Source organism: Triticum dicoccoides, chromosome 3A (genome assembly GCF_002162155.2).
Source record: "Triticum dicoccoides isolate Atlit2015 ecotype Zavitan chromosome 3A, WEW_v2.0, whole genome shotgun sequence".
In the NCBI taxonomy this organism is placed as follows: Eukaryota; Viridiplantae; Streptophyta; class Magnoliopsida; order Poales; family Poaceae; genus Triticum; species Triticum dicoccoides.
In genome coordinates this window covers 106,933,784-106,951,293 of record NC_041384.1, presented here as the reverse complement: position 1 = coordinate 106,951,293, position 17,510 = coordinate 106,933,784, and positions in this window count along the sequence as shown.

Here is a 17,510-nt window from a genome sequence, read left to right as displayed (position 1 = left end):
TGATGGCGTATCTCAACATTAAAGTGAGACGCCAAACCAGTAGCAAAAATCGCACCATGTATTTTACCCTTGGATTTATTAATGTGGAGGCGACGAGCCATAATAGCTCCCAAGCTATAAGTGTTGTCGCCCTCTAGTGCACAACATAAAATAGCAAAGTCTAGTGCACTGAGCGCACCCACTTTTTCCCTAGCAAGCAAACACTTTGCGATAAATAAAGTAAAAATAGTGCACTGCAGGAAAGTGTATGCTAGTGGCAGTGACAGCCGATGAAGGAAATATGCCCTAGAGGCAATAATAAAGTTATTATTTATTTCCTTATATCATGATAAAAGTTTATTATTCATGCTAGAATTGTATTAACCGGAAACATAATACATGTGTGAATACATAGACAAACAGAGTGTCACTAGTATGCCTCTACTTGACTAGCTCGTTAATCAAAGATGGTTATGTTTCCTAACCATGGACAAAGAGTTGTTATTTGATTAATGGGATCACATCATTAGTTGAATGATCTGATTGACATGACCGATTCCATTAGCTTAGCACCCGATCGTTTAGTATGTTGCTATTGCTTTCTTCATGACTTATACATGTTCCTATGACTATGAGATTATGCAACTACCGTTTGCCAGAGGAACACTTTTTGTGCTACCAAACGTCACAACATAACTGGGTAATTATAAAGGAGCTCTACAGGTGTCTCCAAAGGTACATGTTGGGTTGGCGTATTTCGAGATTAGGATTTGTCACTCCGATTGTCGGAGAGGTATCTCTGGGCCCTCTCAGTAATGCACATCACTGAAGCCTTGCAAGCATTGCAACTAATGAGTTAGTTGCGGGATGATGTATTACAGAACGAGTAAAGAGACTTGCCGATAACGAGATTGAACTAGGTATAGGATACCGACGATCGAATCTCGGGCAAGTAACATACCGATGACAAAGGGAACAACGTATGTTGTTATGCAGTCTGACCGATAAAAGATCTTCGTAGAATATGTAGGAACCAATATGGGCATCCAGGTCCCGCTATTGGTTATTGACCTGAGACGTGTCTCGGTCATGTCTACATTGTTCTCGAACCCGTAGGGTCCGCACGCTTAAGGTTTCGATGACAGTTATATTATGAGTTTATGCGTTTTGATGTACCGAAGGTTGTTCGGAGTCCCGGATGTGATCACGGACATGATGAGGAGTCTCGAAATGGTCGAGACATAAAGATTGATATATTGGAAGCCTATGTTTGGATATCGGAAGTGTTCCGGGTGAAATCGGGATTTTACCGGATTACCAGGAGGTTACCGGAACCCCCCGGGAGGTATATGGGTCTTAGTGGGCTTTAGTGGAAGAGAGGAGAGGTGGCCAGGGCTGGGCCGCGCGCCCCTCCCCCCCTAGCCCGAATAGGACAAGGAGAGGGGGGCGGCGCCCCCCCCCCCTTCCTTCTCTCTCTCCTCTTTCCCCCTTCCCGAATCCTATTCCAACTAGGAAAGGGGGGAATCCTACTCCCAGTGGGAGTAGGACTCCTCCTGGCGCGCCCTCCTCCTGGCCGGCCGCACCCCCCCCCCTTGATCCTTTATATACGGGGGAAGGGGGCACCCCTAGACACACAAGTTGATCCACGTGATCATATTCTTAGCCGTGTGCGGTGCCCCCTTCCACCATAGTCCTCGATAATATTGTAGCGGTGCTTAGGCGAAGCCTTGCGACAGTAGTACATCAAGATCGTCACCACGCCGTCGTGCTGACGGAACTCTTCCCCGACACTTTGCTGGATCGGAGTCCGGGGATCGTCATCGAGCTGAACGTCTGGTAGAACTCGGAGGTGCCGTAGTTTCGGTGCTTGATCGGTCGGGCCGTGAAGACGTACGACTACATCAACCAAGTTAATGCTTCCGTTGTCGATCTACAAGGGTACATAGATCACACTCTCCCCTCTCGTTGCTTGATCGGTCGGGGAGAGTGTGATCTACGTACCCTTGTAGACCGACAGCAGAAGCGTTAGCACAACGCGGTTGATGTAGTCGTACGTCTTCACGCCCGACCGATCAAGCACCGAAACTACGTCACCTCCGAGTTTTAGCACACGTTCAGCTCGATGACGATCCCCGGACTCCGATCCAGCAAAGTGTCGGGGAAGAGTTCCGTCAGCACGATGGCGTGGTGACGATCTTGATGTACTACCGTCGCAGGGCTTCGCCTAAGCACCGCTACAATATTATCGAGCACTATGGTGGAAGGGGGCACCGCACACGGCTAACAATATGATCACATGGATAAACTTGTGTGTCTAGGGGTGCCCCCTGCCCCCGTATATAAAGGATCAAGGGGGGGTGCAGCCGGCCAGGAGGAGGGCACGCCAGGAGGAGTCCTACTCCCACCGGGAGTAGGATTCCCCCCTTTCCTAGTTGGAATAGGATTCGGGAAGGGGGGAAGAGGAGAGAGAGAAGGAAGGGGGCACCGCCCCCCTCTCCTTGTCCTATTCGGACTAGGGGGGAGGGGCGCGCGGCCCAAACCTGGCCACCTCTCCTCTCTTCCACTAAAGCCCACTAAGACCCATATACCTCCCGGGGGGTTCCGGTAACCTCCCGGTACTCCGGTAAAATCCCGATTTCAACTGGAACACTTCCGATATCCAAATATAGGCTTCCAATATATCAATCTTTATGTCTCGACCATTTCGAGACTCCTCGTCATGTGCATGATCACATCCGGGACTCCGAACAAACTTCGGTACATCAAAAAGCATAAAGTCATAATATAACTGTCATCAAAACCTTAAGCGTGCGGACCCTACGGGTTCGAGAACAATGTAGACATGACCGAGACACGTCTCCGGTCAATAACCAATAGCGGAACCTGGATGCTCATATTGGCTCCTACATATTCTACGAAGATCTTTATCGGTCAGACCGCATAACAACATACTTTGTTCCCTTTGTCATCGGTATGTTACTTGCCCGAGATTCAATTGTCGGTATCTCAATACCTAGTTCAATCTCGTTACCGGCAAGTCTCTTTACTCGTTTCGTAATACATCATCTCGCAACTAACTCATTAGTTGTAATCCTTACAAGGCTTATGTGTTGTGCATTACCGAGAGGGCCCAGAGATACCTCTCCGACAATCGGACAAATCCTAATCTCGAAATACGCCAACCCAACATTCACCTTTGGAGACACCTGTAGAGCTCCTTTATAATCACCCAGTTACGTTGTGACGTTTGGTAGCACACAAAGTGTTCCTACGGTAAACGGGAGTTGCATAATCTCATAGTCATAGGAACATGTATAAGTCATGAAGAAAGCAATAGCAACATACTAAACGATCGGGTGCTAAGCTAATGGAATGGGTCATGTCAATCACATCATTCTCCTAATGATGTGATCCCATTAATCAAATGACAACACATGTCTATGGTTAGGAAACATAACCATCTTCGATTAACGAGCTAGTCAAGTAGAGGCATACTAGTGACGTTTGGTTTGTCTATATATTCACACAAGTATTATGTTTCCGGATAATACAATTCTAGCATGAATAATAAACATTTATCATGATATAAGGAAATAAAATAATAACATTTATTATTGCCTCTAGGGCATATTTCCTTCAGTCTCCCACTTGCACTAGAGTCAATAATCTAGATTACACAGTAATGATTCTAGCACCCATGGAGCTTTGGTGCTGATCATGTTTTGCTCGTGGAAGAGGCTTAGTCAACGGGTCTGCTACATTCAGATTCGTATGTATCTTGCAAATCTCTATGTCTCCCACCTAGACTAGATCCCGGATGGAATTGAAGCATCTCTTGATGTGCTTGGTTCTCTTGTGAAATCTGGATTCCTTTGCCAAGGCAATTGCACCAGTATTATCACAAAAGATTTTCATTGGACCCGATGCACTAGGTATGACACCTAGATCGGATATGAACTCCTTCATCCAGACTCCTTCATTTGCTGCTTCCGAAGCAGCTATGTACTCTGCTTCACATGTAGATCCCGCCACAACGCTTTGTTTAGAACTGCACCAACTGACAGCTCCACCGTTTAATGTAAACACGTATCCGGTTTGCGATTTAGAATCGTCCGGATCAGTGTCAAAGCTTGCATCAACGTAACCATTTACGATGAGCTCTTTGTCACCTCCATATACGAGAAACATATCCTTAGTCCTTTTCAGGTATTTCAGGATGTTCTTGACCGCTGTCCAGTGATCTACTCCTGGATTACTTTGGTACCTCCCTGCTAGACTTATAGCAAGACACGCATCAGGTTTGGTACACAGCATTGCATACATAATAGAGCCTATGGCTGAAGCATAGGGAACATCTTTCATTTTCTCTCTATCTTCTGCATTGGTCGGGGATTGAGTCTTACTCAATTTCACACCTTGTAACACAGGCAAGAATCCTTTCTTTGCTTGATCCATTTTGAACTTCTTCAAAACTTTGTCAAGGTATGTGCTTTGTGAAAGTCCAATTAAGCGTCTTGATCTATCTCTATAGATCTTAATGCCCAATATGTAAGCAGCTTCACCGAGGTCTTTCATTGAAAAACTCTTATTCAAGTATCCTTTTATGCTATCCAGAAATTCTATATCATTTCCGATTAGCAATATGTCATCTACATATAATATCAGAAATGCTACAGAGCTCCCACTCACTTTCTTGTAAATACAGGCTTCTCCAAAAGTCTGTACAAAACCAAATGCTTTGATCACACTATCAAAGCGTTTATTTCATCTCCGAGAGGCTTGCACCAGTCCATAAATGGGTCGCTGGAGCTTGCACACTTTGTTAGCTCCCTTTGGATCGACAAAACCTTCCGGCTGCATCATATACAACTCTTCTTGCAGAAATCCATTCAGGAATGCAGTTTTCACATCCATTTGCCAAATTTCATAATCATAAAATGCGGCAATTGCTAACATGATTCGGACAGACTTAAGCATCGCTACGGGTGAGAAGGTCTCATCGTAGTCAATCCCTTGAACTTGCCAAAAACCTTTTGCGACAAGTCGAGCTTTGTAGACAGTAACATTACCGTCAGTGTCAGTCTTCTTCTTGAAGATCCATTTATTCTCAATTGCTTGCCGATCATTGGGCAAGTCAACCAAACTCCATACTTTGTTCTCATACATGGATCCCATCTCAGATTTCATGGCTTCAAGCCATTTTGTGGAATCTAGGCTCACCATCGCTTCTTCATAGTCCGTAGGTTCTTCATGATCTAGTAGCATGACTTCCAAAACAGGATTACCGTACCACTCTAGCGCGGATCTTACTCTGGTTGATCTACGAGGTTCAGTAGTATCTTGTTCTGAAGTTTCATGATCATTATCATTAGCTTCCTCACTAATTGGTGTAGGTGTCATAGAAACAGGTTTCTGTGATGTACTACTTTCCAATAAGGGAGCAGGTACAGTTACCTCGTCAAGTTCTACTTTCCTCCCACTCACTTCTTTCGAGAGAAACTCCTTCTCCAGAAAGTTTCCGAATTTAGCAACAAAAGTCTTGCCTTCGGATCTGTGATAGAAGGTGTATCCAATGGTTTCCTTTGGATATCCTATGAAGACACATTTCTCCGATTTGGGTTCAAGCTTATCAGGTTGAAGCTTTTTCACATAAGCATCGCAGCCCCAAACTTTCAGAAATGACAACTTTGGTTTCTTACCAAAGCATAGTTCATAAGGCGTCGTCTCAACGGATTTTGATGGTGCCCTATTTAATGTGAATGCGGCCGTCTCTAGAGCATATCCCCAAAACGATAGCGGTAAATCAGTAAGAGACATCATAGATCGCACCATATCTAGTAAAGTACGATTACGGCGTTCGGACACACCATTACGCTGTGGTGTTCCGGGTGGCGTGAGTTGCGAAACTATTCCACATTGTTTCAAATGTACACCAAACTCGTAACTCAAATATTCTCCTCCACGATCAGATCGTAGGAATTTTATTTTCTTGTTGATGATTTTCAACTTCACTCTGAAATTCTTTGAACTTTTCAAACGTTTCAGACTTATGTTTCATTAAGTAGATATACCCATATCTGCTTAAGTCATCTGTGAAGGTGAGAAAATAACGATATCCGCCACGAGCCTCAACATTCATCGGACCACATACATCTGTATGTATGATTTCCAATAAATCTGTTGCTCTCTCCATAGTACCGGAGAACGGTGTTTTTGTCATCTTACCCATAAGGAACAGTTCGCAAGTACCAAGTGATTCATAATCAAGTGGTTCCAAAAGCCCATCAGTATGGAGTTTCTTCATGCGCTTTATACCGATATGACCTAAACGGCAGTGCCACAAATAAGTTGCACTATCATTATCAACTCTGCATCTTTTGGTTTCAACACTATGAATATGTGTGTCACTACTATCGAGATTTAATAAGAATAGACCACTCTTTAAGGGTGCATGACCATAAAAGATATTACTCATATAAATAGAACAACCATTATTCTCAGATTTAAATGAATAAGCGTCTCGCATCAAACAAGATCCAGATACAATGTTCATGCTTAACGCTGGCACCAAATAACAATTATTTAGGTCTAATACTAATCCCGAAGGTAGATGTAGAGGTAGCGTGCCGACTGCGATCACATCAACTTTGGAACCATTTCCCACGCGCATCGTCACCTCGTCCTTAGCCAATCTTCGCTTAATCCGTAGTCCCTGTTTCGAGTTGCAAATATTAGCAACAGAACCAGTATCAAATACCCAGGTGCTACTGCGAGCATTAGTAAGGTACACATCAATAACATGTATATCACATATACCTTCGTTCACCTTGCCATCCTTCTTATCCGCCAAATACTTGGGGCAGTTCCGCTTCCAGTGACCAGTCTGCTTGTAGTAGAAGCACTCAGTTTCGGGCTTAGGTCCAGGTTTGGGTTTCTTCTCTTGAGTAGCAACTTGCTTGCTGTTCTTTTTGAAGTTCCCCTTCTTCTTCCCTTTGCCCTTTTTCTTGAAACTAGTGGTCTTGTTGACCATCAACACTTGATGCTCCTTCTTGATTTCTACCTCCGCAGCTTTCAGCATTGCGAAGAGCTCGGGAATAGTCTTATTCATCCCTTGCATATTATAGTTCATCACGAAGCTCTTGTAGCTTGGTGGCAGTGATTGGAGAATTCTGTCAATGACGCAATCATCTGGAAGATTAACTCCCAATTGAATCAAGTGATTATTATACCCAGACATTTTGAGTATATGCTCACTGACAGAACTGTTCTCTTCCATCTTGCAGCTATAGAACTTATTGGAGACTTCATATCTCTCAATCCGGGCATTTGCTTGAAACATTAACTTCAACTCCTGGAACATCTCATATGCTCCATGGCGTTCAAAACGTCGTTGAAGTCCCGATTCTAAGCCGTAAAGCATGGCACACTGAACTATCGAGTAGTCATAAGCTTTGCTCTGCCAGACATTCATAACATCTGGTGTTGCTCCAGCAGCAGGCCTGGCACCCAGCGGTGCTTCCAGGACGTAATTCTTCTGTGCAGCAATGAGGATAATCCTCAAGTTACGGACCCAATCCGTGTAATTGCTACCATCATCTTTCAACTTTGCTTTCTCAAGGAACGCATTAAAATTCAACGGAACAACAGCACGGGCCATCTATCTACAATCAAGCATAAACAAGCAAGATACTATCAGGTACTAAGTTTCATGATAAATTTAGGTTCAATTAATCATATTACTTAAAGAACTCCCACTTAGATAGACATCCCTCTAATCCTCTAAGTGATTACGTGATCCAAATCAACTAAACCATGTATGATCATCACGTGAGATGGAGTAGTTTCATTGGTGAACATCACTATGTTGATCATATCTACTATATGATTCACGCTCGACCTTTCGGTCTCCGTGTTCCGAGGACATATCTGTATATGCTTCGCTCGTCAAGTATAACCTGAGTATTCCGCGTGTGCAACTGTTTTGCACCCGTTGTATTTGAACGTAGAGCCTATCACACCCGATCATCATGTGGTGTCTCAGCATGAAGAACTTTCGCAACGGTGCATACTCAGGGAGAACACTTCTTGATAATTAGTGAGAGATCATCTTATAATGCTACCGTCAATCAAAGAAAGATAAGATGCATAAAAGATAAACATCACATGCAATCAATATAAGTGATTTGATATGGCCATCATCATCTTGTGCTTGTGATATCCATCTTCGAAGCACCGTCGTGATCACCATCGTCACCGGCGCGACACCTTGATCTCCATCGTAGCATCGTTGTCGTCTCGCCAATCTTATGCTTCCACGACTATTGCTACCGCTTAGTGATAAAGTAAAGCATTACAGCGCGATTGCATTGCATACAATAAAGCGACAACCATATGGCTCCTGCCAGTTGCCGATAACTTGGTTACAAAACATGATCATCTCATACAATAAAATTTAGCATCATGTCTTGACCATATCACATCACAACATGCCCTGCAAAAACAAGTTAGACGTCCTCTACTTTGTTGTTGCAAGTTTTACGTGGCTGCTACGGGCTTAAGCAAGAACCAATCTTACCTATGCATCAAAACCACAACGATAGTTTGTCAAGTTGGTGCTGTTTTAACCTTCGCAAGGACCGGGCGTAGCCACACTTGGTTCAACTAAAGTTGGAGAAACTGTCACCCGCTAGCCACCTTTGTGCAAAGCACGTTGGGAGAACCGGTCTCGCGTAAGCGTACGCGTAATGTCGGTCCGGGCCGCTTCGTCCAACAATACTGCCGAACCAAAGTATGACATGCTGGTAAGTAGTATGACTTATATCGCCCACAACTCACTTGTGTTCTACTCGTGCATATAACATCAACACATAAAACCTAGGCTCGGATGCCGCTATTGGGGAACGTAGTAATTTCAAAAAAATTCCTACGCACACGCAACATCATGGTGATGCATAGCAACGAGAGGGGAGAGTGTGATCTACGTACCCTTGTAGACCGACAGCGGAAGCGTTAGCACAACGCGGTTGATGTAGTCGTACGTCTTCACGGCCCGACCGATCAAGCACCGAAACTACGGCACCTCCGAGTTTTAGCACACGTTCAGCTCGATGACGATCCCCGGACTCCGATCCAGCAAAGTGTCGGGGAAGAGTTCCGTCAGCACGATGGCGTGGTGACGATCTTGATGTACTACCGTCGCAGGGCTTCGCCTAAGCACCGCTACAATATTATCGAGGACTATGGTGGAAGGGGGCACCGCACACGGCTAAGAATATGATCATGTGGATCAACTTGTGTGTCTAGGGGTGCCCCCTGCCCCCGTATATAAAGGATCAAGGGGGGGTGCGTCTGGCCAGGAGGAGGGTGCGCTAGGAGGAGTCCTACTCCCATCGGGAGTAGGATTCCCCCCTTTCCTAGTTGGAATAGGATTCGGGAATGGGGAAAGAGGAGAGAGAGAAGGAAGGGGGGGGCGCCGCCCCCCTCTCCTTGTCCTATTCGGACTAGGGGGGAGGGGCGTGTGGCCCAGCCCTGGCCACCTCTCCTCTCTTCCACTAAAGCCCACTAAGGCCCATATACCTCCCGGGGAGTTCCGGTAACCTCCCGGTACTCCGGTAAAATCCCGATTTCAACCGGAACACTTCCGATATCCAAATATAGGCTTCCAATATATCAATCTTTATGTCTCGACCATTTCGAGACTCCTCGTCATGTCCGTGATCACATCCGGGACTCCGAACAAACTTCGGTACATCAAAAAGCATAAACTCATAATATAACTGTCATCAAAACCTTAAGCGTGCGGACCCTACGGGTTCGAGAACAATGTAGACATGACCGAGACACGTCTCCGGTCAATAACCAATAGCGGAACCTGGATGCTCATATTGGCTCCTACATATTCTACGAAGATCTTTATCGGTCAGACCGCATAACAACATACTTTGTTCCCTTTGTCATCGGTATGTTACTTGCCCGAGATTCAATTGTCGGTATCTCAATACCTAGTTCAATCTCGTTACCAGCAAGTCTCTTTACTCGTTTCGTAATACATCATCTCGCAACTAACTCATTAGTTGTAATCCTTACAAGGCTTATGTGATGTGCATTACCGAGAGGGCCCAGAGATACCTCTCCGACAATCGGAGTGACAAATCCTAATCTCGAAATACGCCAACCCAACATTCACCTTTGGAGACACCTGTAGAGCTCCTTTATAATCACCCAGTTACGTTGTGACGTTTGGTAGCACACAAAGTGTTCCTCTGGCAAACGGGAGTTGCATACTCTCATAGTCATAGGAACATGTATAAGTCATGAAGAAAGCAATAGCAACATACTAAACGATCGGGTGCTAAGCTAATGGAATGGGTCATGTCAATTACATCATTCTCCTAATGATGTGATCCCATTAATCAAATGACAACACATGTCTATGGTTAGGAAACATAACCATCTTCGATTAACGAGCTAGTAAAGTAGAGGCATACTAGTGACGTTTGGTTTGTCTATATATTCACACAAGTATTATATTTCCGGATAATACAATTCTAGCATGAATAATAAACATTTATCATGATATAAGGAAATAAAATAATAACATTTATTATTGCCTCTAGGGCATATTTCCTTCAGAAGATTCTTCAATAACATTAATACCATTCACTTGGTATTGTTCCTTCAGAAAGTGCACCGTATGCTCATTACCATTGATATGAAAAGTGACCTTGCTTTTATTGCAATCAATAACAGCCGTAGTAGTATTCAACAAGGGTCTACCAAGGATCACTGTTCAAGATATCTTCTGATATTCTGATAAATCGAACAGTTTATCGCTTATCGTGGTCTGACCGATAAGATAAATCAGCTGATAAATCAACCGATATGGTGATAAATCGGACGATATGCCGATAAACAGGCCGATTTACCCCTTATCGTAGGTCGACTGATAAGTTCCCTATAAGCGATATCCCCAACATTGCCAAGGATAATCGACATGTTGTCGTCCTCGGACATCTCAAGTATAACAAAGTCAATCAAAATAGTAACATTAGCAACAATAATGGGAACATCCTCACAGAAACCGATAGGTATGGCAGTTGATTTGTCAGCCATTTGCAAAGATATTTCAGTAGGTGTGAGTTTATTCAAATCAAGTCTTTTATATAAAGAGAAAGGCATAACACTAACACCAGCTCCTAAATCACACAAAGCAGTTTTCACATAATTCTTTTTGATGGACCAAGGTATAGTTGGTATTCCCGGATCTCCAAGTTTTTTAGGTACTCCATCTTTAAAAGTATAATTAGCAAGCATAGTGGAGATCTCAGCTTCCGGTATTTTTCTCTTATTAGTGATTGATCGCTCTTTGACTATAGCGCCAGAAAAGCTCCTGTCTGCTAGGACTACATCGGTATTTCCCCAAAGAGGAAGGGATGATGCAGCACAGTGACGGTAGGTATTTCCCTCAGTGAAGAAACCAAGGTTATTGGACCAGTAGGAGAACCAAGCAACACAACGTAAACAACACCTGCACACAAATAAAAACACCTCGCAACCCGGCATGTTAAAGGGGTTGTCAATCCCTTTCGGGTAACGATGCCAGAAAATTGTAGTAGATTGAAATAATAGATCACAAATAAAATAAAGTGTAGCAAAGTATTTTTGTATTTTTGGTTTAATAGATGTGAATAAAAATGCAAAGGAAAAGTAGATCGCAAGCAAATATATGAGGAAGAATACTTGGGGGCTGTAGGTTTCACAAGTGGCTTCTCTCGAGAAAGATTGCAAATGACGGGTAAACAAATTACTGTTGGGCAATTGATAGAAGCTCAAATAATTATGACGATATCCAGGCAATGATCATTACATATGAGGGAAATATTCCCTAGAGGCAATAATAAACTTATTATTTTATTTCCTTATATCATGATAAATGTTTATTATTCATGCTAGATTGTATTAAATGGAAACTTGATACATGTGTGAATACATAGACAAAACAAAGTGTCCCTAGTATTCCTCTACTAGACTAGCTCGTTAATCAAAGATGGTTAAGTTTCCTGACCATAGACATGTGTTGTCATTTGATGAACGAGATCACATCATTAGAGAATGATGTGATGGACAAGACCCATCCGGTAGCTTAGCATTATGATCGTTGAGTTTTATTGCTATTTCTTTCTTCATGAGTTATACATGTTCCTCTAACTATGAGTTTATGCAACTCCCGAATACCGGAGGAACACCTTATGTGCTATCAAACGTCACAACGTAACTGGGTGATTATAAAGGTGCTCTACAGGTGTCTCCGATGGTGTTTGTTGAGTTGGCATAGATCGAGATTAGGATTTGTCACTCCGTGTATCGGAGAGGTATCTCTGGGCCCTCTCGGTAATGCACATCACTATGAGCCTTGCAAGCAATGTAACTAATGAGTTAGTCACGGGATGATGCATTACTGAATGAGTAAAGAGACTTGCCGGTAACGAGACTGAACTAGGTATGATGATACTGACGATCGAATCTTGAGCAAGTAACATACCGATGACAAAGGGAACAACGTATGTTGTTATGCGGTTTGACCGATAAAGATCTTCTTAGAATATGTAGGAACCAATATGGGCATCCTGGTTCCACTATTGGTTATTGACCAAAGAAGTGTCTTGGTCATGTCTACATAGTTCTCGAACCCGTAGGGTCTGCACGCTTAATGTTCATTGACGATATATTATTATGTGAGTTATGTATTGAGGGTTCCTGGATTAGGGGGTATCCGGACAGCCGGATTATATCCTTTGGCCGGATTGTTGGACTATGAAGATGCAAGATTGAAGACTTCGTCCCGTGTCGGGATGGGACTCTACTTGGTGTGGAAGGCAAGCTAGGCAATACTGATATGTATATCTCCTCCTTTGTAACCGACCTTGTGTAACCCTAGCCCCCTCCGATGTCTATATAAACTGGAGGGTTTTAGTCCGTAGGACAACATACAATCATACCATAGGCTAGCTTCTAGGGTTTAGCCTCTCCGATCTCGTGGTAGATCAACTCTTGTACTACTCATATTATCAAGAATAATCAAGCAGGACGTAGGGTTTTACCTCCATCAAGAGGGCCCGAACCTGGGTAAAACATCGTGTCCCCTGCCTCCTATTACCATCCGCCTTAGACGCACAGTTCGGGACCCCCTACCCGAGATCCGCTGATTTTGACACCGACATGTATGTTGGTGACCAAATGTTATTCAGAGTCCCGAATGAGATCACGGACATGACAAGGTGCTCCAGAATGGTTGGGAGGTAAAGATTGATATATAGGATGATATGGTTCGACCAAGGGGTGAAGCCCACAGGGCTTTAGGTCGGTGCAAAAGGAGTTTTGCGGAGGCCGGGGGGCAAAAGCCGGAGACCCTGGCGTCTAGCTCTAGGCCAGACGCCGAGGACCGTGGCATCTGGTCCTAGAAGACCGAGAAGGACTCTTCCTTGCGGGCAAAACTGACTTTGAGGAGGCTTTTACTCCAAGTTTCGACCCCAGGGCTCAACATATAAATAGAGGGGCAGGGCTAGCACCTGGAACACATCAAGAATCACCAAGCCATGTGTCGGCAACCCCGCCCCCTCTAGTTTATCCTCCGTCATAGTTCCCATTGTGCTTGGTGAAGCCCTGCGGAGATTGTTCTTCACCAACACCGTCACCACGCCGTCGTGCTGCCGGAGCTCATCTACTACTTCGCCCGTCTTGCTGGATCAAGAAGGCGAGGACGTCATCGAGCTGAACGTGTGCTGAACGCGGAGGTGCCGTACGTCCGGGACTTGATCGGGACGAATCATGAAGGTGTACGACTACATCAATCGTGTTGATAAACGCTTCCGCTTAACGGTCTACGAGGGTACGTAGACACAGTCTCCCCCTCTTGTCGCTATGCATCTCCTAGATAGATCTTGTGTGAGCGTAGGATTTTTCTTGAAATTGTATGCTACATTCCCCAACAACATAGGCATCACGTCCAAGATTACTAGACCGACTCCTGCCTGCATCTACTACTATTACTGCACACATTGACTGCTATCCAGCATACATCTAGTGTATTAAGTTCATGGAAAAACAGAGTAATGCAATAAGAACGATGAAATGATGTAGACAAGATCCGTTTATCTATTGCGTAGATATAGATCCCGTCTTTTTATGCTTGGTAGCAACGATACATACATGTCGGTTCCCTTTCTGTCACTAGGATCGAGCACCGTAAGATCGAACCCACTTCCGGGAACCTCTTCCATTGCAAGATAAATAGATCAAGATTGCCAAACAAAGGCCAAATATCGGAGAATAAATACAAGGCTATAAGAGATCAATGAAACTCAAATAACTTTCATGCATATAAAAAGATATGACTGATCATAAACTCAAAGTTCATCAGATCCCAACAAACATGCCGCAAAAAGAGTTACATCATATGGATCTCCAAGAGACCATTTTATTGAGAATCAAGAGAGATAGATGAAGCCATCTAGCTACTAACTATGGACCCGAAGGTCTACAAAGAACTACTCACGCATCATCGAAGAGGCACCAGTGGAGGTGGTGAACCCCATCCAAGATGGTGTCTAGATTGGATCTGGTGGTTCTGGACTCTGCGGCGGCTGGATGAATATTTCGTCGAATCCCCTAGGGTTTCTGGAATATTTGGGTATTTATAGAGCAAAGAGGTGGTCCGGGGGGCACCCGAGGTGGACACAACCCACCAGGGCGCGCCTGGGCCTCCTGGCGTGCCCTGGTGGGTTGTCCCCTCCTCGGGACTCCCTAGGTACAACCAGGGCCCAACTTGTTCCTTTTGGTCCATAAAAAAGTCTCTGTAAAGTTTCGTAGCATTTGGACTCTGTTTGATATTGATTTTCTGTGCTGTAAAAAACACGGAAAAAACAAGAACTGGCACTTGGCACTATGTCAATAGGTTAGTACCTAAAAATGATATAAAATGATATAAAATGACTATAAAATGATTATAAAACATCCAAGATTGATAATATAACACCATGGAACAATCAAAAATTATAGATACGTTGGAGACGTATCAGCATCCCCAAGCTTAACTCCTACTCGTCCTCGAGTAGGTAAGTGATAAAACCGAATTTTTGATGTGGAGTGATGTTTAACATGTCATATCATATTCTTTTTATATAGCATGGACAATTGGACTTTTATGTGATTCAAAGCAATAGTCTAGTGTTGACGTAATAATTTAGATACTCAAGCATATCAACAAGCAACCATGTCTTTCAAAATATCAATGCTAAAATTAGTTATCCCTACAAAATCATATAGTCTTGTCATGCTCTGTCTTCTTAACACAAAGTATTTATGTAACATCCCAATTTTCAATTTGGATGTTATACATAGGTCATCATATGCATATCATATTTTATTTGCATATTTGGTTGTGATCCTAGAAATCTTAAGCAACTCAAGGACCCAAGGAGAGAGTTGGGGATTTCATAATTTTTCATATTTGAATTTTTCTCAAATTTGAAAAGAGGATCCATTTGGTTTATATTTTTCTTTCCAATTATTTCCAATATTTAAATTAAAACAGAGAAGATAATATGACTTCTTCAAAAAGAGAGGAATATTGGAGGAAATTTTTTAAAATCAAATATATATATATATATTGTTTTTATTTGATATTTTATTTGAATTGGAAAAATATGCATTCTTGATAATTGCATTTTTTGGCCAGAAAAATGTTCACTTTATTCTAAATAATAGGTTTAAACGGTTAAAATTATTTTTGGCATTTTTAGAATTTATTTCATATTTTATTAGGATTTTATTCAGGCGGATTTTTTTAAAAAAATCTTTCCCTCGCCCGACTAGGCCGAAGGCCCAGCCAAGCGGCCTAGCAGGCCACCTCGCCGCCACCTTCCTCCCGCGCGGGGAGGAGGCCCGCCGCCGAGGGGAATTCGAGCCGGACTCCACCCCGTGCCGCCCCCTCGCCTAAGGCCGACCCCCTGGCCTTTATAACCACCGCCCCCGCCGCCTCCTCCCTCACCCCGAGTCGCCGCACCACCATTGCCAAGCCGCGCCGCCGCCGCCCGCCCGCTGCGGCCGCAGCTGCTGCCGTGCCGCCGCCGCCCACAGCGTTGCCTCGCCCACACCGCCGCCTTGCCTCGCCGCCCGCTGGAGTCCGCCGCCACCGTTTCGTTGTCGCCATGAACCGGTACAAACCGCCCTGATTTGCCGGTTTATTTTTATTTTTTTCGGTTCTCGGTTTAGGGTTAGGGTTTTCTCGGTTTTTTCAGACGAATCTATTTAGCGAACGTTCTCTGTTCTGCTCGTTTTAACGAACATGTTCGTTCGTTTGTCCCTGATAGTGAACGTTCATTCGATAGCCTTCTTATTTTATTCTGTTTTCGTCCAGGGACCTATCCACGATTATTTTTATCGCAGATTAGCCCCTGATCTTCAAACCCTCACAACTTTTTGCCCCCTCGTCCAAATCCAGAGAAACCAATGCCAAAATCTTCATCTTATTCCCCTCTTTCCATGAACATGGTTTTAACAATTTAAAATTTGGTTGCCAGCAGATTTGAATTCGAACTTCTTTTGAACGTAGTTGAGTTTCGTAGCTCCGATTTGGTTGATTCTTTTTGTAAATCGAAGCTCTTCAGTTGAACTTTCAATTTAGATCGTTTCTCTTGATTTTTACCCATCATCTATTGCTTGAGTGGTTAAGTGTGTTATTGTTTGTTTGCGATAGAGTTTCCAGAGTGCGAAGTGTGTCAGATCGTCAGCAAGGCAAGTAACACTTTGATCATACCCCTTATTACCAGTTTTTATGCATTAGTTCAGTCCTCAAACACTGCATGGTTAGGACATGAATATTTGTTGGTACTGGGAAGTAGTGATGAGGTAGTGCCTATTGCCTTTATCATCAAACCCTAGGAGTTACTTCTACGTTATGCTTATACTGCTATGCTTTGCCCGTAGACGTGGTTTTGTTTGAGTGATCCATGACAGATGTGAGAGTTTTAATTAAGAGTTAAACTTAAGGTGGCTACTTTAATACACATCTGGATGGATTGGTTATGACGCCCGGATAATTAAGCTATAGTAATCCCTTCCTAATTGTGCCATGTCATCGCAGTTAGTTTGCTAAACCTCAGTTTGATCCAAACCCGATTCAAACTCATATTTAAAATAAAGTCAAACTATTGTTTCTTCAAATGGTAAAGAAAAATGTTCGGTGGGTTGAAAATATACACTAACAATTTGTCATGAAAGAATTAACATTTTTTTATATATAATTGCCCTTGGGTATTAAAACAGTGGACCAACAACACCTTTTTATCCCACTTAATTATAAGCACATACTTAATAAATTATTTTGAGACCAAACTTGTTGTGGCAGTGCAAAATAATGTATAGTAATTATATGGAAAGCTTTTAAATTTTTCAAAGGTATTTTTATGCAAAAGGAAAGTGCAAAACAGTAGCTTAATAAATAAACAGAAAAGTAAATGGAAAATACTAGT